This window comes from Cibotium barometz, chromosome 12, assembly GCF_041138505.1.
Source record: "Cibotium barometz isolate CiBa-2024 chromosome 12, ASM4113850v1, whole genome shotgun sequence".
NCBI lineage: Eukaryota > Viridiplantae > Streptophyta > Polypodiopsida > Cyatheales > Cibotiaceae > Cibotium > Cibotium barometz.
This window is the reverse complement of record NC_141057.1, coordinates 29,786,443-29,808,773: the sequence shown is the minus strand read 5'-3', so window position 1 is coordinate 29,808,773 and position 22,331 is coordinate 29,786,443.

Sequence of the window (22,331 nt, the reverse complement as noted above, 5' to 3'; positions counted from 1 at the left end):
AAAGATTCTTTTCAATCACCTTGAGACAGATCGTATTCAGTTCAATCTAGATGGGAATTTAGGTGATTGTTAGTTGAGAGTTATACCTTTGGGAGTTTTTGACGGGATCCTTGGAATGGATTGGCTCCACAAAAATCAAGGTGACATTCACTGTCATAATGAAACCATTTCCTTCCATGACCTTCACGGAAATAAAGTTCAAGGAACCGAAATTTCAGGATCCCCAATTAGTAAAAGCTTCTAAGTTACTAAAAAGACTTAAAAAGAAGAAGCTTATTTATGTTGTAAAAATGAATCCACTAGACTCAAAGTTAAAAGCTAAAGAACCTAAATTGTCAAGTGATTATGATGATTTATTCCTAGCAGAATTAACTGAGATGCCTCCGATTCGGGAAGTAGATCATGAGATAGAATTGACCCCCGGAGCTCAGCCACTAGTAGCCCTCTGCATGTACAAAATGCCAGTTCCTAAAGCCATCAAACTCAAGGAATAGCTTAAACAACTGTTAGAACAAGGGTTTGTAAGACCGAGTGTTTCACCTTGGGGTGCGCCAGTTCTCTTTTAGAAAAAGAAAGATGGAACGCTAAGACTCTGAGTGGACTACAGAGGTCTCAATCAGCTGTAAGTTAAGAATAAGTATCCTATCCCCAGAATTGATGAGCTTCTCGACAAGCTAAGTGGAGCCCAAATCTTCACAAAGATAGATCTCAAATCAGGGTATTATCAAATAAGGATTAATAAACAAGATATCTCGAAGACAGCCATCAATACTCGCAATGGGTATTATGAATTCACTGTCATGCCATTTGGATTGACAAATGCCCTAGCTACATTCAATCGCCTAATGCAGGACATTCTTAGAGAATACTTGGATGATTTTATTCTTGTTTTCTTTGATGATATTTTGATTTACTCAAAGAATGCAGCTAACCATGAAGCTCATATTAGAAAAGTTCTTGAGATTCTAAGGAAGCACCCATTCCCAAGGAAGAATGGCAGTGGAACCATTCTCCCTTACATTATAGGAAGAATGGCAGTGGTGCCATTCTCAAGGCCTCTCATATCAAGTTGATTGAAGGGGAGAATGACACCACTACCATTCTCCTTGGGAATGGCACCACTACCATTCTCCCTTGGGAATGGCACCATTGCCATTCTCCCTTACAATCAAGGGAGATTGGCAATACTCCTATTCTCCCTTACAATCAAGGGAGACTGGCAATACTCCTATTCTCCTCAAGGTAGTGGTGCCATTCTACCCTCCAAGAAACCTCCAAGCAATATATGCAAGGAAAATGGCAGTGGTGCCTCTCCCCCCCCTCAAAACAATTTTATTATGAGGAGAATGGCACCATTTCCATTATCCCTTTTAATTTAATGAATTCTTGTCTTGAAAATGTTTATTAAATTTATTTGGGATATATGAGTGTTTTATCTAATTTTAGTTTTCCTTACAAAATAAAGAAGGACCATGGTATTTAGAGGTGGGGACAAAATAAAGATGCTAGTGTGGGTAATGAAGTTGTTGCAATTGGTGTAGTATGTGTAACTGACCTAGAGGACTATTGCAGTGGTGTGAAAATAGGGATAGACAATGTACCGGTGATAATGGAAAAGGGTATTAATAATGATGTGCTATTACCTTTCTCCACTATGGATGCACCGACAATTGGTGAAGCAATTTGGAATGTTGTCAAATGGCCTAGGACCTCTCTAATGTGTTGGTGTAGCTTTGGATGAGGCCATGGCTGAAGAGACTATAGAAAGTGAGTCCATGCCCCTTTATGTTGAGGCAATGCCTATTTCATCATTAGAAAATGATAACAAAATTCATGAGTCCTAGAGAGATAAAAATGTGGCCTTGTGGAATGAGAGCATAATAGAGACCATTGGGAAGGGTGTGATCTTATATGTTTATCCCTATGATTCTGTAATCTTTGTTGTATTGGGAGAGGATTGTTTAGGTGTGGGAATAGAGAAGAACAACTAGAACCTAAGGACTACCTCAACAAGCACTACACAACAGATTCGTAGTATAAGCTTGGTTAAGTAGCCAATCAAGAAAATTACCATGTTAGATGGAAGCCCATTGCAGAGATATGTGCCCATGGCACATGATGACAATATACATAATGTTGTGAATGGTTCATCGCAAAAGATGTTACATCTTCAAGGAAACAAAGGTAGACTTTCATTAAAAGAAAGCCCAAGCAAAGAGAGTCACTGACATCAATGTTCAGAATGTTAATGGAGTCAGTGTTACAAGTTTCCTTGATTGATTGTTGTGAGAGCAAGTGTTGTCAACATGTTGATCGAGATATGTTAATGAAAATTCGAAAGAATTTTTGGGGCAACTCTCTAGAATCTCACACAAACTATGTGTATGACATGTTATCTATAGATTTGCATCATGACATGCATGGAAATACAAGCTACAAATTTAGGGTGAATGGTGTGGAGGTATGTTGCAGAGCATAAAATGAGATACATGGAGTACCCAAAACATCATTTTATAGATATAAGGAGAAGTTTGAGAATGGTGCACAACAATATGTTCATGGAAATATAGGAATTGTTAGGAGGACTAGGGAGCACACATGTATGGGAAGGGATCTTATGTAAGAGTTCATGGAAAATAACTCAGAGCGTATGCCTCACAAAAGTAAAATCATGTTAGATGGTTCTAGAGAGACTCAATTGGTAATACCTGAAGTATATAAAAAGGTAGATATCCAACATGAGATAAACAAGGTCTATTCTATCTGGGTTTAGAAAATATGTCCGAATCTTCTTTCGGCAGGATATGCAATGAGGACTTCAAGAATGTTTCCTTGGTCAAGAGTAGATAGCGAGTTCTCCAAATGCAGTTTGTGTAGTGGGATAAAGGCACAATTGGCAGCAGCCACTAAGTGTCGAGAGGAGCATAATATACTGATGGAGGAAAGAAATAAACATATGATATAACAACAAAGTTGTAGGAACCTACTTATGCATAATTCATGACAAGATGGACCAAAAGAAAACAACAATCCCAAGACTTTCCCCTGTAATCATTCCCCTTGTTAGAATATTAACAGATCTTGTTTCTACCTATTTTTTGGCTTAGAGAGAGAAAATATTCTAGAGAGAGATTATTTAATTTTTAGATATTTTTGGATGGAAAAATATCTCTTCTTATTAAAATAAATTCCCCCGAAACAGAAGTTCAAAAAGGATTTTAGAAGGTGCATTAGAAATAAATTATAATCTGTTCAAAAGGCCTTAGCCTAAGGGTCCAGATTTTCTGAAAATTTTAGATTAAGGTTCTGAGGGGCCAATTAGATTAATCCAAATGTAGGGAGGAGATAAATTGAAGAAATAAAGAAAATCCTCCCAAAAATGAGTAAATACTCACATAAGATGAAGAGTTGACTAAGGACAAGGTTATCAGTTAAAAAAAGAAGAGTTATTTAGAGGAAATGATGCATATTTGACACCTCAATGTGGGGGAATTACCCTCATGAAGGAGGCACCTATTTCACATGTGTGGATGAGTTTTAAACTCACAAATAATGAGATATTTTCATCTCTCCTATTTCAACTAGAACCAAAAAGTAAGCTAAACTGACCTAAAAATGGTCAAAAAGTGACCAAACTGATCTGGAAAATTCTAGAATCAGTTTGCTTGGTTAGAGGCTCACTTTTTCCTATAAATAGAAGCCTCCCCCTTTGTAAAAGCTTAATAGTGTTTTATGCACTGTTACTCTACTCCACCCCAGAGCCAAAAACATTGAATTCATTAATAATTCACTTGTTTTTAACTATTTCCTCTACAAAGAATTGGTGGCCACTCTTGATCCAAGTAAGAGTAGAACCCTCAATCCCTAGAGACAAAGGATAGCTCACAAAACTCCATGTAAGTTAGAAATTCTACTTTTTTCTAATTCTATTCTATGGTTTTATGATTTCTTGCTTCTTTTAAATTGAAATTGGATGTTATGCCTTGATGGAAAGGCTTCCCCTTCTCTTCATTGAATTCAGCCCTTCTTTTTCCAAGATGTGTAATCAAATAATAGAGTTAAAATTTTTGTATTGTTTTCTCTTTAAAAAATGGGAATTGATTAAATTAGAGTGCTAAATTCATCTTGGGGTAAATTCTAAGTAGATTTAGAATATAAAAATTGAGAAATGGTCAGCCATACAAAGGAGGTTATGGCAAAATTTTCTTAAAGTTTGTGGAAATGAATTTTATCTTTATGTTATTTAAAAAGAGTAATCACCTCCGTTTGTGTATTCTAAATGTGTTATTTTCATTCTATGCATAGAAAGATGCATATTGGAAATATTTTTATTATAAAAGCGTTATTTTCATTAGAATTAATTTCTATACATAGAAAGATGCATATTGGACATATTTTTATTATAAAAGTGTTACTTTCACCAATATTAATTTTTATGCATAAAGTGATGCATAAAAGAATTTTTTTATTATAAAAGTGTTACTTTAACCAATATTGATTTTTATGCATAAAGTGATGCATAAAAGATTTTTTTTAATTATAAAAGTATTACTTTCATCAAAATTGATTTTATGCATAGAAAGATGCATAAAGGAATTTATTTTTATTTCAAAAGATTCATTCTCATTAATTTTAATTTTATACATAGAAAGATGCATAAAGGAAATTTTTTTTTCAAAAGAGTCATTCTCATTAATTTTGATTTTATGCATAGAAAGATGCATAAAGGAATTTATTGTTATTTCAAAAGAGTCATTCTCATTAATTTTGATTTTATGCATAGAAAGATGCATAAAGGAATTTATTTTTATTGTAAAAGAGTCATTCTCATTAAATTTTATTTTATGCATAGAAAGATGCATAAAGGATTTATTTTTATTTTGAAAGTGTTATTTTCCTTAAAATTGAATTTATGCATAAATAGATATATAAAAGGATTTTTATAAAAGTGTTATTCCCACTGAAGTTGATTTTTATAAAAGAATGAATGCATGGATAGACGTGATGTGAATTAGATAAATGTGAATGAATGGATGGATAGATGTGATGTGAATCAGATAAATGTGAATGAATGTGATGGCATGTGAGTCAGGATGTGAATGAATGTGATGGCATGTGAGTCAGGATGTGAATGAATGATAAGGGATGTGAATGAATGTGATAGCCTGTGAATCGGGATGTGAATGAATGATAAGGGATGTGAATGAATGTGATGGCATGTGAATCGGGATGAGAATGAATGATATGGGATGTGAATGAATGTGATGGCATGTGAGTCAAGAAGTGAATGAATGATAAGGGATGTGAATGAATGTGATAGCCTATGAATCGGGATGTGAATGAATGATAAGGGATGTGAATGAATGTGATGGCATGTGAATCGGGATGAGAATGAATGGTATGGGATGTGAATGGATGTGATGTCATGTGAATTGGGATAGATGTGAATGAATGTGACGTGGTCTGAATGAGATGTGTTGTGAATGAATGGGATGTGGTCTGAATAAGATTTGATGTGAGTGAATGTGATGTGGTCTGAATGAGATGTGACGTGAGTGAATGTGATGTGGTCTGAGTGAGATGTGATGTGGTCTGAATGGATGAGATGTGAATGAATGTGATGTGATGAGATGTGGATATGGGTAAATGCGAGTGGATGAGATCTGATGAGGATAATTGAGAAAAGAAGTGATGAGATGAAAAATGATGTGATTAGATGTGGATATGGGTAAATGCGAGTGGATGAGATCTGATGAGGATAATTGAGGAAAGAAGTGATGAGATGAAAAATGATGTGATTGGATGAGAATGGGAATTTATATGAAATGAATGTGGATTAAGTAATGTTGATTAATGTGGAAAGACAAGAGATTGTTATAGAAATTGTATTTATGATCTGTTTTTAAATGACTGTTTTATGTCAAGAATGCTGGGGAAGCATTTTGATCGTCTTGTGAATGAGGTCGTGGGTGGAGACCTAGTTGATAAAGTTGCAACAGCTGACGGAGAGTCAACAGAGGACATCTCGCGTAGCAAGGTCAGCCGAGGTCTTGACCAGCCTCAGTTCGATTTAAATGGTGAGCTTCCGATACGGTGGATGAGGGACCAAGGAAGTAGCCTATGAGTGAAGCGCTAGGTGACCTGCGAAAAGGATCCTAGAGGGTGCTGACCATATGGTGCTCGGGCTCTGGGTCTCCGAGGATACCCACAAGTACGTCGGGGAAGATATTGAATAAGGAGTAAGAGTTGTTTTCTGAATTCAGGCATGGATTTGGTTGATTGACCTTGCTAGTCCTCAACGGATGAGTCCATGGCTCTTTTATATGGATCCGTTAGTTGATCTTGTTGATCTTCAACGGGGATTCCATTTTGATATGTGAATATATTTCCAGTTACTATGAGCTAAGAACTAGCGAAAAGGCTCCTGAGTGGACACGTGGTGAGCGTTCTGGTTGCCAATGATGCCAAAGGTACACCGATGAAAGAATGATTGGAAATAAGGATTTAACCAGAGATTTTGAGGATTATGATGATCAGTGACACCATGGTTTCATTAAATGATTATTTTTAAAGATAGCTGATTTTGTGAAAAAGGCAATTTCATATTGGGTGTGTAAGTGGTGTGACTAGTTTAAGTTTGCATATGAAAATCCGGCGCTAGGGGGCCTGGGAGATCTTTTCCCTGGTACCTGGGACAAAACCTAACCAAATTCCTAATTGGATCCCATCACCACAGTGGTTGGGCAGTTGGCTAACCCATGGGATGGATGGGGTTAAGGCTGGACTGATGGATCCCTAAATTGAGACTCAATTCTGTTATGGTACGATAGATGAAGTAAATCCCGAATAAAAATTGTTCTATGGAAAAGAATCAATAGCTGTGCCTCTCAATGAGGAAAAAAGCATTGGTCTCTATGATTCAAGTGCATCTTTTCCCTGATCTGACTATGGGACTTACGGGTTTGTTCAAATCAGTTCAGTTAGTTAAGGCTTTTGACTACATTAGAGAAAAGTTATCCTGGAGGGAGGAATCGCCCATGCTTTCTGGGCAAGGGAAGTTTTTCCGGGTTTGGTTTTGGAAGAACCGATGGATTAGTCTCTTGTCCTGTTATCCATGGGCGAGGCCCCAAGTGTGGGACCCTACCCCGTGCAAAAAGTGCTACTTCCGCTGCTAGCACCCCTAAATTCGTTGCGCAGTGGGGACAGGGATCTCACATATAAAGAACTACATTAGGTTTTGGGAGAAGTGTGCAGATAGAAGGGGTGAGACAACATCATATGAAACCTATATTAGACAACATCATATGAAACCTATATTAGACCAGTCATAGATTACTAGAAATATGTGCTAGAGGAACTTGAGCATCCAATTTTATGAGAGACAAGTGTGTACTCAAATTTTTGGCCAAAGACACAATTGCCAGATCATGTGGATAACTTTGATAGGCATAATAATGAGTTCATAGGCTATGAGGAATGGAACAATCACTATTGCGGTCCTTTAAGTGGTAAGCCAAGGGAAGAGTTTAGCCCAATGATAGACGTTAAGAAAGAAAACTTTGTCTTGGTGAGGCCATCTGATCCAATTTATCCTATATGGCTTGGTGTTGCCCAATCAGAAATAGAGATAGATGCAATATCACCTAATTTCAATAAGGTACTAATTCAATATTGGCACCTTGTGCTGGTGCTAAGAAAAAAGGACTAAGTGATGGAGAACTCTATGAGGATTGCTGGAACAAGTTTTGGGTAGAGAATAAGAAAGATTCCCAAGTTTGGGAATGTGTTGATACAGTTGTATGGTCATGGATATCAAAAGTCACAAATACTAAGAGGATTAAGATTTTGCAGAATGTGCGTACAAAAGCACTAGAAGGCTTGCTTAGCAATGGAGACTTGAAAATTGAATGAGTTATCTGGTAATGTGTTCTTACGTTTGCTTTTCTCAAATTCTACATAATCCTTGTACACATTTTGAAAAAAAAGGTATTTCATTGATTTTATTGTTGGTTCAGGAAAGCATTGTAAACTCCTGAGAGAACATATATTAAATGGTGTTTATGAACACCACCCATTTGTGTGATTATCAACTTGTATTAAAATCCATTGTACCCCTCAATGGTGTGAAGAAAACCATCCACTGTTTGACCATTAAATCTCTCAAAGTTGTAGCAATTTACCCAAATTTAATGAAATTCATCCAATTTCAAATTCCCAAAATGTCTCCATTCACCCAAATTATCTAATACGGTCTTTTTCCTTTAAGCTCATTCATCATTGGAACAACTATCTTAGCATAATCTCAAACATACTTTCTATAGAATCCAAAAAAACCAAGAACAATGTGTAATTCTTCTAAATTTGTGGGATGTGGCCATTTCAATATGACTTCAACTTTCGCTGGATCCATACAAATGCCATCTTCCAAAATTATGTGTCCCAAGTATGGGATTTCTTTTATGAAGAATTCACATATTCTCTCTTTGGCATAAAGTGCATGCTTCCTAAGTAATTCAAATGCTTGTAAGTGTTCGAGATGTTGTTTCTTGGTGCCACTATAGATCAGGATATTGTCTATGAAAACCACAACAAATTTTCCTAAATAAGGTTTCAAGCCACTATCCTTGAGCATCATGAATGTGCTGGAGCATTAGTCAAACCAAATGACATGACTAAAAACTCGTAGTGACCAAACTTAGTTCGAAAAGAAGTCTTTTGGACATCTGCTTCCTAAATTCTCACTTGATGATATCCGGATCATAAATTGATTTTTGTAAAGTACTTTGCCCCTTGGAGTTGATCAAACAACTCATCTATTCATTGAAAAAGGGTATTTATTCTTAATCGTGATTGCATTCAAACCACAATTATCTACACATAGTTGCACACAGACCCATCTTTTTTCTTCACTAATAGAATCGGTGAAGTCCAATGCAAAGTGCTTGGTCGAATTTATCCACCTTTAAGGTATTCTGTTAACTATCATTCTACTTCTTGTGCTTCCTTAAAACTACCTACTTTTTTAAGTATTATGAATGGACCACAATACCTTGGATATAACTTCGGACTTCTTCTCGTTTTTAAAGATTTGGAATGTCGAGGAACCTTTAAAAACACTTTGTCACCTTCTTCAAAGAGGAGATGTATACTATCTTTATCTGCATAATGTTTAGCACGATCTTGCGTTGGGTGGTTGTGGGATTAGGGTGCCCAGTTTTTTCCACTCAGGAACCCTATAAACACTAAAAAAAATAGGTATTTGTTTACCTTTAGTGGCCAATCTCTCCTAGCTATAGCGAAGGAATTTCCTTTCAAGTTCTTTTGTTGGAACATCATATGAAAATTTTGGAATATAGTTGCATAATTTGATTAAGCATTAGATAGTGAAAAGTCCTCATTTCCTTAGGTACAAAGTCAATGTATACACCTTGTCCCAAGTTTGGACTGATTCCATAAAATGCTAATATCTTTTACATATAAACTCATATAAGATTCCTTCTTTGGACCTTAGATCTTCACATAATATAGAGCTTAACTTGATATTTTTAAGAAACTTTTAATCTATTTGTCTATTTTCTTTAAATATTTCAAGGTCTTTAAAGGGTTATAAATATGCCACTTTTTGCACCCACGATAACTACCACTTAAAATAATCAATCTTGTAGATCAAAAGAGTGGTAGATAGTGAGACATTAGTAGAATGTGGTGGTTAGTCAAAACTGCAAATCCAATGGTTGGATTTTTAATGATCTCTTTTTCCAAAACTCTTCTAGGCTATTAGAACGCCTATAAATATTAATAATCTATTTAATAAAATTACATTTTTGATGTAGATCATCTAAAACCTATAGGGACTAGTGTACTTATAATGGTGCATCTATGAAAAAAAATTGGATCACTCTAATTATGGAAAGATTATTTTTTAATCATTTCATCCTATTTTTTGATTAATTTTGATTAATTAGACTAATTTATATTAATTTAAGCTATATTTGATTAATTTGAGTGCATGTGTAATTTCTATTGGTTTGTTGATCTCCTTCAAAGTACCTTTCCCCCCAAAAGTTTCTCTCCAAACATTGTCCCAGTCCAGCATAAACTGGATAAATCTGAACACCCTGATCCTCCAGGTTTAACCGTGCTATCTTAACATTATCTTTCACAATTTTTGTCATCTATTGGAGATCTTGAAGAGAATCTTTAACCTTTTGTACCTTTTCTTTCTTGAGTCCAACGACCATAGGGGCTTGCGATTGAAAACCATACATTAACATGAATGGTCTAAATCTCGTTGTTGAATGTTTGGCACTATTATAAGAGAATTCCAATATGGGTAAATATTCTTCCCAGTAGGCCCTTGATTGGTTTGATTTTTGCTTACATATGCTCATAGCATATCTTCTAGGACTTGGTTGACTCTCTCGGTTTGACCATCGCTTTGTGGATGATTAGCCGTACTCATACTTAGCATGGTGTCCAATCTCTTGAACACAGCATGCCAAAAATGACTATTAAACTTTGTATCTATCACTAACTATATCGGCAGCAGCAGGTAACCCATATAGTCAATATATATTCTCAATGAACAGCCGTGGTAACTCAAACATAGTCACTGTCATTTTTTGTCGGAATAAACCAACAAATTTTGTCAACCTATCCTCACGACTACCCAAACCAAATCGTGGCCTCTCTGTTTGTTTTAGGTAATCTAAGTATAAAGTCCATACTCTCCCACTTCCCATTTGGAATCTTTAGTAGACTTAGTAAACCACCTACTTTTAGGCGTTCTGCTTTATTGATGTGGCACTTTTGGCATTTTAAGACATAGTCCTTGACGTCCTTCCTTAAGCTTTAGTGGAAGTGTCTATCTCGTTAACAGGGATATCTTTATTTATAGTCAATAGATCCCTCTTCCCTATGACACTCCACACGTGGGTATAATGCGGATCATCAATGCACTTTCCCTTAAGTGATTCCAAAAAATTACTCTTAATTTGAGTAAAACACAACTCGTTACCATGGGCATGTGACTTAGTGAATCAACTACCACATTGTAACATCATTTTTTATATCTAATTTGAAAGTCAAACTCCTGGAGCAACTCAGTCCATCAAGCTTTGTGTCCTTTCAACTCTCTTTGACTAGTCTTAGCCATTTGATGCTCTCATGATCAAAGACTCTCTCAAATCTCATACCATATAAAGGATGCCTCCACTTCTTTAAGGCATGAATTATAGCATATAACTCCCTTTCATAAGCTAAATAATTTTTTTGAGCCTTGTCCAATTTTTTACTTTCAAATGCAATAAGTTTCCCTACTTTTAAGAGGACCATGCCTACTGCATCATTACTTACATCCGTCCCTACCACAAAGGGTTGATTCAGATTGACCACTTTTAGAACGGGATCCATAGCTATAGCTACCTTAAGTTTTTCAAAACTTATTTGGGAATCCCCCCAAACGATGGCTGATTAATCATTGGAACATCTCTATTAGCATAATCTCAAAAACATACTTTCTATAAAATCCAGATAAACCAAGAACAATTTGTAACTCTTCTAAATTTGCGAGATGTGGCCATTTCAATATGGCTTCAACTTTCGTTGGATCCATATAAATGCCATCTTCCAAAATTATGTGTCCCAAGTATTGGATTTCTTTTACAAAGAATTCACATTTTCTCTCTTTGGCACATAAAGTGAATGCTTCCTAAGTAATTCAAATACTTGCTGTAATTGTTCAAGATGTTCTTTCTTGGTGCAACTATAGATCAAGATATCTTCTACAAAAACCATAACAAATATTCCTAAATAAGGTTTCAAGACACTATCCCATGAGCATCATGAATGTAGTCGGAGCATTAGTCAAACTGAATGACATGACTAAAAACTCGTAGTAGTGACCAAACTTAGTTCGAAAAGAAGTCTTTTGGACATGTGCTTCCCGAATTCTCACTTGATGATATCCGGATCGTAAATCGATTTTTGTAAAGTACTTTGCCCCTTGGAGTTGATAAAAAAACTCATTTATTCATGGTAAAGGGTACTTATTCTTAATCCTGGTTGCATTCAGAACACAGTAGTCTAGTCACATAGACCCATCTTTTTTCTTCACCAATAGAATCAGTCAAGTCCAAGGTAAAGTGCTTCGTCAAATGAATCCAACTAAGGTATTCCATTAATTGTCGTTCTACTTCTTGTGCTTCCTTAAAACTAAGCCAATAAGGAGGCTTACTTACTGGCTTTGAGCTAGGTATTATGTCGATTGGATGCCCAACATCTCAGATTGGTGGTAATCCTCTTGGTAATTCATTTGGAAACACATCTTTAAATTTTTGTAACAATTTCTTTAAGGATTCATTAACTTTTTAATTGTTAACATGCTTTGGTTGAAAAGAACTCATGTAAACACTCTGCTCACTTAAACCACTTATGTTTTCACATGCAAAAAAATAAAAAGCATCATCAAGAATCATGCAACACAAAAAGAGATCTTCTACTTCATTAGTGTTTCCAAGTCGATTAAGTTCCATAGAGCATATGAGAGGTGGTGAGGGTACATCATGTTCACCTTGCAAACACACTTTCTTACCATCTAGTTCAACTCAAACACACTTTCTTACCATCTACTTCAACTCAAAATAATTATGCAAATAACTTCTAGACAAAGATGGACCAATGTTATATAACCACTCGCGACCTAGAATAACATCTGCTCGAGTGATATGCATAACCTAAAAATCCAAATGTATCTCATGACCTTCAATGACCAATGGGACATCTCAAACCACTGTATCCCATACATCTTTATCATAATCATTAATCAAAGAATGCATATACTTATGGTAACTTGAACTTTTTGGCAACTTTAATTTCTTGACCAAAGTATAGTTCAAGAAATTGTGCGTGGCACTATCATCAATCAAAACTCGTACCTTGTTACCCTTAATGTGACCATACATTCGAACCAACTCATGTGGTCCAAACGTTGGCACCCACATCGATGATGTGACACAACACACATGAGTAGAATCACCATGGTAAACTTGAACCTCTTTAAACTTTCGAGAAGTCTCTAGAGGGAGCACCTAAATAGTGTGCACTTGCTTTTCTTTACTTTGATAACCCTGATTCTTCTCATTCTCTTTAAGTTTAGGACATTGTAGTTTACTATGAACCTTTCCCATGCTCTTTCAAAAATCCTCATGCTTCAAAAATCTATGTGGTCCCTTATACTTCTTAGATTGGTTGTTCTTTTGGTTAGGTCCCTTACTCTTATTTTGATCTTGATGCTTGGAACCCTCCAACACATTAGGTGTTTGTTGTGTAGTCTGCGCATGCTTTTTCTTTCCGATGGTTTCATCAAAAATCTAGGCAAACTTAATTACTTCTTCTAAAGTTTTCGGCTCATTTTTCTTAACTTAATTCTTATAGTCCGAGTCTAGTCTGTGAATAAATCCACAAATCTTTTGAAAGTCATCCATTCCTTTCAGCTTAAGAATGATTTCTCTATAATTAGAGATGTACTAAGAGTCAACGTGAGATTCCTCATCTCACAATTATCCCACGCTTCCCAATTATGATCCATCTCATTCTCAGGAAGAAATTCTTTCATAAACACACTTTAAAATCACTACTTGACGTGAGCACTACTCATCGGACATTCCGACCGATGTGAGCTCATCTGAGCATGGAGGGAGCACGGAGTCATCATCTGGGTCTGAGTAGTACTCAGACTTATAGTATCACATTCCATATTGAGGATGTGGTGGTATATATTTTTTTGTAAACTGAAGCCATGGGCTACTTCGAGATATGGACTCCCTTGTATATATGTGTGAAATTTTGATAGTAATATTGAATCGTGAATCGATAGTATTACATTCATGTCTATCTTGAATCGTGTATTGATAATGTATGCATTCATGTCGTTCTTGTCTTAATCTTCCTCGTGGATATGTTCTTCGTGGATGGTCTAATGCACCAAAAAAAAAATCCAGAGAGTGTTATTGGGTGCTGGAATGCTGGAACAGCATTCAGGCACCAAATAGCACTCTCTGGATTTTTTTTTTGCTCTCTGTTCGCGTGTATAAACGTGTTAGAACTGCTAAAAGTCGCGTGTATATACATAGAAAATCTATAAAACACGCGTGTATAAATGCATCAAATCTGAGAAATGCGCGTGTATAAGCGCATCTAAAGTAACAAAACGCGTGTATAGACGCTTGTATCAACGCGTCTAAATGCATCTGAATTGATAGAATGCGTGTATACACCCGTGTATGAGCGCATCTGAGCAGTCCTATACACGCGCTTTTACATGCATGTCTCTAGCCGCGATGATACACGCGCTAATACACGGGCTCGCTACTTTTTTTCACAAGTCATTTTTAGTGGCTAGGAGCACGGGTATGAGCCCGATCCCTTGTAGTGAATTCAGCCCATGTAGTAGGCCAAGTTTTGGACTCGAAGCTCATCCACCACTTATATGCTTTACCTCCTAGAGTTAAGCTCAATGTGTGTATCTCCTCTAGAGTTTGGCACAATCGATGCAAATTCTTTGACTTTTGTAAAAAAGTATTGACTGCATCCTTATTGCGTTCCTTCTCCTCCCCACTAAAAGTGGGAGGTTTCAGATCTTTTAAAATAGATGCAGCATCTCTAGGGTGAGATGTACCAACATTCATGTTGCCCCCTTGGGCGGAAGCTATTGGCATCCCTCCCACACTGAAGCACTTACGGTGGTAGAAGCTTGCATAATATTCTAAGGGTGTGTTTTATTGATGAGAAATTTACAGATAAGGGGTTTTTTAATCAGGACTTGAATGCACGCAATATAGAGGGTTTACATATAGTGACCCTCTCGAGAGCAGGACCAGGACAACGTCGATCGAATTGCGTAGTCTTCTTCTACTATGGGCTGGTCCGACTACTGTGTTGTAGAAACACACGTGTGCTTGTGCAGCAATCGGTCTTCCTTATGTGCTTTCGCCCCACCGTGCCTGTCACCACCTGGCAACTACGGTGGCTAGCCATCCTACGCAACAAATAATAAAAAGAGAAGGAGCTCTCTTATGTGTGGTCCATCTTTCATCGCTCGTGGGCTATTGTTGGGTTGATGCACACTCCCATCTGACCTGTGGCTGTTCTTGACATGCCTACATGTAACGCCGCTGTGTGTTGTGACTATGTAGGACTACGAAGGATCTTAAATGCTTTGATACCAATATTAGGTCTGCCAAACAACATACCTCTAGCCAAAGAATAAAAGGGCTGAGAGCTCCTCAATTCACCACCTAACCCACTACACGACCCCCTACAGCTATACTTGGACACCCTTCTTTTCTATTTTAGGCTACCTCGCCACACTTAGTCAATTGTCCCTTTATTGTGTGTGGACACTTCCCTAGTGCACACCACTACGTATCCTCTAGCTTGGCTAGGCTGGCTCCCACTGAACCCTGCCCGTGCCTTGTCCGAATAGCTGAGCTCTCTAGGCTCCCAAAACTACTATTTTTGTGACAACAAATGGCTAAATTTTATTCTATCTTCTTCTCTTCTCTACAACCATATAACTAAAAGATAAGAGTACATACATACAGGGAAAGTAATCTCCTACAACAACATAAAAAGTGGTCGGTGTATAGTGTGAACCCGACTATATGAGCTGGTGCTATAACTATGCCATAACTCTAGTACTCCAAAGTGGCTATCACACAGCTTGTCATCCACTGGCAGCATATCAACCATAATCTCACCAACCATGCTTGTGGCATAATTGTGGAAGCTGTCACCCAGGCAGGTCATCAATGTCCACCACTATAGCACTAGTTGAGCTCGATATCTCAACACTCCCCCTTAAGCTCAACTCCACACACTTCACTCCAAGTAAGCTCCTAAACCTTGGAACTTCTCTATGCCCAATGCCTTTGTGAAGATGTCAGCCACCTGACCCTTTGTGTTGACATATACCAGATCTACATCACTTGCTACTAGAACCTTCTCCCTCCCAAAGTGGTAGTGCACCTCCATGTGCTTTGTTTTAGCATGGTATACTGGGCTACTAGCCAACTATATGCCACTCATGTCACAATAAATGACAACTTCCCTATCCACTGGCTCACCCAAATCACCAAGTAGCTTCTGAAACCAAGCTACCTCACAAGCTTGCATAGCAGCACCCCTGTACTCTGTCTCTATACTCAACAAGGAAACTGTTGGCTACTTCTTACTGCTCCAACTCATAGCAGCACTCCCAAATGAGAACATAAAACCACTACTAGATCTCCTGTCTGTAACACTACCAGCCCAATCAACATCATTTGTGTACCCATGTAGCTGTATCTCTATACCAGTCTCATAGAAAAGTCCATAATCAACTATGGACTTTATGTACCTGAGAATCCATCTAGCCACATCCATGTGTGGCTTCCTAGGGGCCTGCATAAATAGACTCACAAGTCCAATAGCATAACTCAAGTCTGGCCTAGTAATGTTCATGTAGATCAATCTACCCACTATGCGCCTGTATGTAGTGGGGTCACCTGTATCTGCGGCGGCGGAAAGCTTTGTGTTCTACTCCAATGGCACTGAAATAGGCTTACATCCGGTCATACCATACTTGGACAACATGTTCAAGCCATATTTCCTCTGTAATAACAAAATTCCATGAGGTGCACTCACCATCTCTATGTCCAAGAAATACCGTACCTCATCCAAATCCTTCATCTCAATCTTTTGCTTCAAAAGCCTCTTGATATCATGTATGTCACCATCACTTTCACCAGTGATAACCAAGTCATTCACATAGATAACTAATAGCATGATCCCTCTATCTATCTTTTTTACATAAAGTGAAAAATATGCATTGGATATCTGAAATCCAATGGTAACAAGATACTCCCCAATCTTGTTTAACCATGCTCTAGGTGCCTGCTTCAAGCCATACAAGGCTTTGCATAACCTGCACATAAAATTTGGGTGTGCATCACTCTCATAACCTGGTGGCTGCATCATGTAAACTTATTCTTGCAAATCACCATGCAAGAAGGCATTCTTTACATCCATCTGATATAAAGACCAACCCTTTGCTACAGCCATAGCAATGACAGTTCTCATAGTTGCCATTCTTGCAACCGGGATAAATGTCTCACAGCCATAGCAATGACAGTTCTCATAGTTGCCATTCTTGTAACCAGGATAAATAACTCTTTGTAATGCAATAAGTCTGTGCATAGTTTTTGGCCACCAATCTTGCCTGATACCTGCTCACTGAACCATCAGCGTTATGCTTGACTTTATACACCCACTTACATCTAATTGCCTTCTTTTCCTTAGACAAAGGCACTAACTCCCATGTTGCATTCGCATCCAATTGTACCATATCCTCATTCATGGAATCTTCCCATTTCTTATTTCCATGTGTCTACTCAAAACAAGTGGATTATAATTCCTATATTTCTTAACCATGTAAGCATAATGATAGGCTATATATCCATCATATCTAAACCTATTAATAGGATATCTAACCCTTGTAGACCTGCGTACACCTAGATCACTACTAGGTGTCCTCAAAACAGCCCTCGTTCTCCTTACACTAGGAGTAACCACATAGATGGAATACCAAGCTCCTCATCAAGGCTCTACTCAGAGACACTAGAGTCACCATCAACATATGAGTGACTTGTTGAAAGATCATGCACAAAACGATGATCTACCTTTTCCTTCCCTCTGCGTGATACATGTGTATCTATATGGGTCAACCTTCCTGACCATGGGCTAACATTGGATCCACTACTAGATGACTCTCTAGGTCCACTAAGCACCTATTATTGCTACTCTATATGTGGTGTAGCATTAGCAATCCTTACATCTTCATCTTGTGTTGCCTTCACTGCTGGTGCATACAAGCTACTCATCTTGTCAAAAACAATATCTCTACTTACTTGCATCTCACGAGGGGTAGGGTTATAACATCTATAACATTTCTACTCCATAGCATAACCATTTCTTTGCCTTTGGATCCAACTTTATTCTCACTTAATCAAGATCATGCACATATGTAATACACTCAAACACTTTCAAGTGAGACACAACTAGTCTTATGCCTGTAAACTTCTGTTCAGGTGTCATACCATGAACAACAATGGGTGTCCTATTCCTAACATACATAGCAGTTGCTACTGTTGTGGCTCACCCTAACCCCCCTTGAAACACATCCAACAAGAGATTACCTGGTAAACCGCAACTGTCGTGAAAGGATCTTTACAATGACCGAGCTCGTAACCCTTGAGGTCTCCAAGATCTACAACTCCTTAAGAAGAAATTCCACTGTGCCTCCCACGAGAGTTGTCCCACAATTGCATTGCACTACGGGTATTCGTCCCTCCTTGCACCTCACTTTACTCACACACACTCACTAGCATGCATTAGGGAAAGAGATTAGCAAGAAGATTAGCAAGAACAAGACTCAATTGCACAATGGGAGAGTATATTGTATTATGAGAGAAATTCACTTGTATACATGGCCATAAGTGTTCACACTCAAACTTTGGGGCCAACCGGGAACTTTAGGCTCATAAGAGGCCTAATGCTATTACAATGACTACTCTCATAATATATCCATAAAGTACATCACTTAGGACTTCATCCTAACTTGCTACTGCATACTCTTGAAGAAAAGCAGGAATTGCCATAAATACTCCATTACACCATTACGGGCGCCCGTCCAAGTTGTAGCTTTGGATACTATTGCTTCACATCTTGAATGATGACCATTTGGTGTATCTATCATGACTCCTTGATGTAAGAGAATGGCGGTAGAGCTTGTTAACCCTAGGAATGGGTTAACATCCCCTCCTTTCTGATGGTGATCACATCCTCGTGATCACGTTGAAGACATTTGTGTGCGGATAATGGACAAGATTTGTCGATGGATTTGATGTTAAGTGACCTTAAATGGTTTTAGTTCCTCCAAAAGGAATAAGAAAAGCTAGTTAGTGAATGAAAAGGTTAATGGTTTATTAGGAATTCCTAATGGCCCTGGGGGGTGGGTTTTTTTACGACTGATTATCTTTTTATATTTGTGTGAGCATGTTTTTTTTTTTGGTCATTTTGTTTTTGGCAATCATAAGCAAGGTTACATGTGATTTGTGTTAGTAGGGATACTAAGAGATGTTAATAATGGAAGAGAAGAGAGGGAAGGAATCAGAGGAGCATAGACATAATCATCAGAACAAGATGGTGATTCTCAGTTCCTCATTTGATTCATTGAAGTGACATTCATCATTTGAAGAAATTGGCCTTTGATGATGTCCGTTTGTGTGGCAAGATTCTTGTCAAATGTTGTTGAGTAGGACCTATTCCTACATGCTTCTTCCCATGTGCTTTTTATGTTTTTACATATATTTAAGTGCTCTTATGAAGTAGATATACATGAAGTACAAGAAGTGAGTCATATAGACTCTTATTAAGTTGCTACTTTTTGTTGAAGTAGCCACTCGTTGGCGAGGATTGAAAGAATTACATCGACTTACGAGGCTAATATAGATATCTTCACTAAGGATTAAAGATAATTGGTTTGTGAAGATGGTAGAGTCATTTGAAGAGGTTTGGAATTTGAAGGAAAATTCTAGGCGATGGGTTGTACCATTGACCAGGCTTTCGCCCACCATGGCTCCCCCATCCAGAGATGTACCTGTAGGTTATTGATGGTGAGGCTTTGGTGCAAATGTTCTCTAGTGCATGAGCATGGATATGTCCTCATAGAGAAGTTGCTACATTATCATAGCCAAAAGAATAGTAAGCTATAAGCTTAACAAAAATGGAATGGCTATTTAAGATCCTTGAGAGTTGTTTTTGATAGGCCATATGTGTGACTCCCTTGTGTTTGTGTGTGTGTGTGTGTGTGTTTTTGTTACTACCTTGTGAGAAATAGGTTCTTGTGACTATTCTCCTTTCTGAGAGAATAGGTTCTTGTGTATGTCGCGTAGCTTCTGCACTTACAGTTCACAGTTCACATCCAGAGGGGTGAAAAGAGCATTGTTTGTCTTTGATTGTAAGATTCCTCCCCCACTCCCTTTTTGATGTCTAGTATCTTTCCCTGTAATCAATCCCTCTTCAGAAATATAAAGACCTTGTTTCTATCTGTTTTAGCCTAGAGAGAGAAAAATATTCTAGAGAGAGAATATTCAGATTTTGAATATTTTTAGATAGAAAAATATCTCTTCTAATTCAGATGAGTTCCCCTGAAACAGAAATTCAAAAAGAATTTTCCAATGTGCAATTGGAATTAATTAATAGCTATAAAGAACCTTAGCCTAAGGGTCTAGATTTTCAGAAATCTTTAGACTATGGTCCAATTAAGGTTCCTATGGACCAATAGCATCCATCCATGTGTAGGGATGAGATAAATCCAACTTGTAAAAAGAAAATACCCAAAAATGAGTAAATGCTCACATGAGGTGAAGAGTTGAAAATGTACAAGGTTTATTAGTAAAAAACTATGAGCAATATTAAAAATATGACATATGTAAGGAAGGGGAATTCTTTAAAGGAGGTGCATATTTCACATAAGATGAAGAGTTGAAAATGTACAAGGTTTATTAGTAAAAAATTATGAGCAATATTAAAAGTATGACATATGTAAGGAAGAGGAGTTCTTTAAAGGAGGTGCATATTTCACATAAGATGAAGAGTTGAAAATGTACAAGGTTTATTAGTAAAAAAATTATGAGCAATATTAAAAGTATGACACATGTAAGGAAGGGGAGTTCTTTAAAGGAGGTGCATATTTCACATGCTTGAATGAGTTTTAAACTCATAAAAATTGAGATATTTCATCTCTCCTCTCTCCTCATTTAAGTCTAGTTCCAAAAAGTTAGCTTAACTGACCTAAAAATGGTCAAATATTGACCAAACTGATTTAGAAAATTCTAGAATCAGTTTGTTTGGTTAGGAGCTCAATTTTTCCTATAAATAGAAGCCTCCCCCTTGTTAAAAAATATATAGTGTTTATGCATCGTTACTCTACTCCACCTAAGCCAGAAACTGTGAATTCATTTAATAATTCACTAGTTTTTGGAGCTTCCCTCTTTCTTCAATCCCCATTAGTGGCTCCATCAACATACTTAACCAATTGATTGGTTGGGGGCCTCTACCGTGAACAAAGAATCAAGCAAGTTGTAAGGTAATTAGTGAATATTGATCTTTCTATAATTTCTCAATGTTTCTCTCTTCTCAACCCCTCTCAAGCTTGAGAAGTTTAATTGGTATGGTTTTTTTTTAATGCTATTGAAGTTTGAATAGTAGTGAAGAGTTACATAATGCTATTGAAGTTAATTTTCATTTATGTTTAAATTCTAATGATTTTTATGTAAATTCTCTCTCTCACTCAAGAAATAGTCATACTCATGAACCGTTCTCAATCCAAATCAAGCTTTTCATAAAGCTTTTCCTTAACCCAAGATTAAGCTATGCTTGAGGCCAAATTAATGGCTTTTTTCTATGCTTTTAGTTTATGTATATTAATGATTCAATCCATTATGGATTGATAATCTAATTAGAGATTATTTTAATTATTTTCTTAATGATAAGCATTATCCCTTAGAAAAATTGAGATTTATCAGTCATAGCAGCGGAGCTATGGCAAAATTTTTATAAAAATTATGCATAAAATAATCTCATTCAAAGCATAAAAAGAGGACTTCCTACCATATTCTAGGAATTATCATCCTAGATTAATTGAAAGAATTTCATTACAATCATGGAGAAATTGAATTTTAATATTAGGCATAATGGATAAAATTTTATATCAAAAGTGTTATTTTTACCATTTTTATTTCATGCATAGAAGTATGCATAATGGATAAATTTTTATATCAAAAGTGTTATTTTTACCATTTTTATTTCATGCATAGAAGTATGCATAATGGATAAATTTTTATATCAAAAGTGTTATTTTTACCATTTTTATTTCATGCATAGAAGTATGCATAATGGAAAAATTTTTATATCAAAAGTGTTACTTTTATCATATTGGATTTCATGTATAGAGGTATGCATAAAAGTTGATTATTTTATTATAAAAGTGTGACTTTTATCATAATTGAATTTCATGCATATAGGTATGCATAAAAGATATTCTTTTTATACTAAAAGTGTGATTTTCCTCATAAATGGATTTTATGCTTAACTTAGATGCATAAGAGAAATTTTTTTATTCTAAAAGTGTAATTCCTACCAAATTGAATTTATGCATAAGAAGATGCATAAAAGATTGATTTTTTAATTCAAAAGTGTCATTCTCATCTAAATTGAATTTATGTATAGAA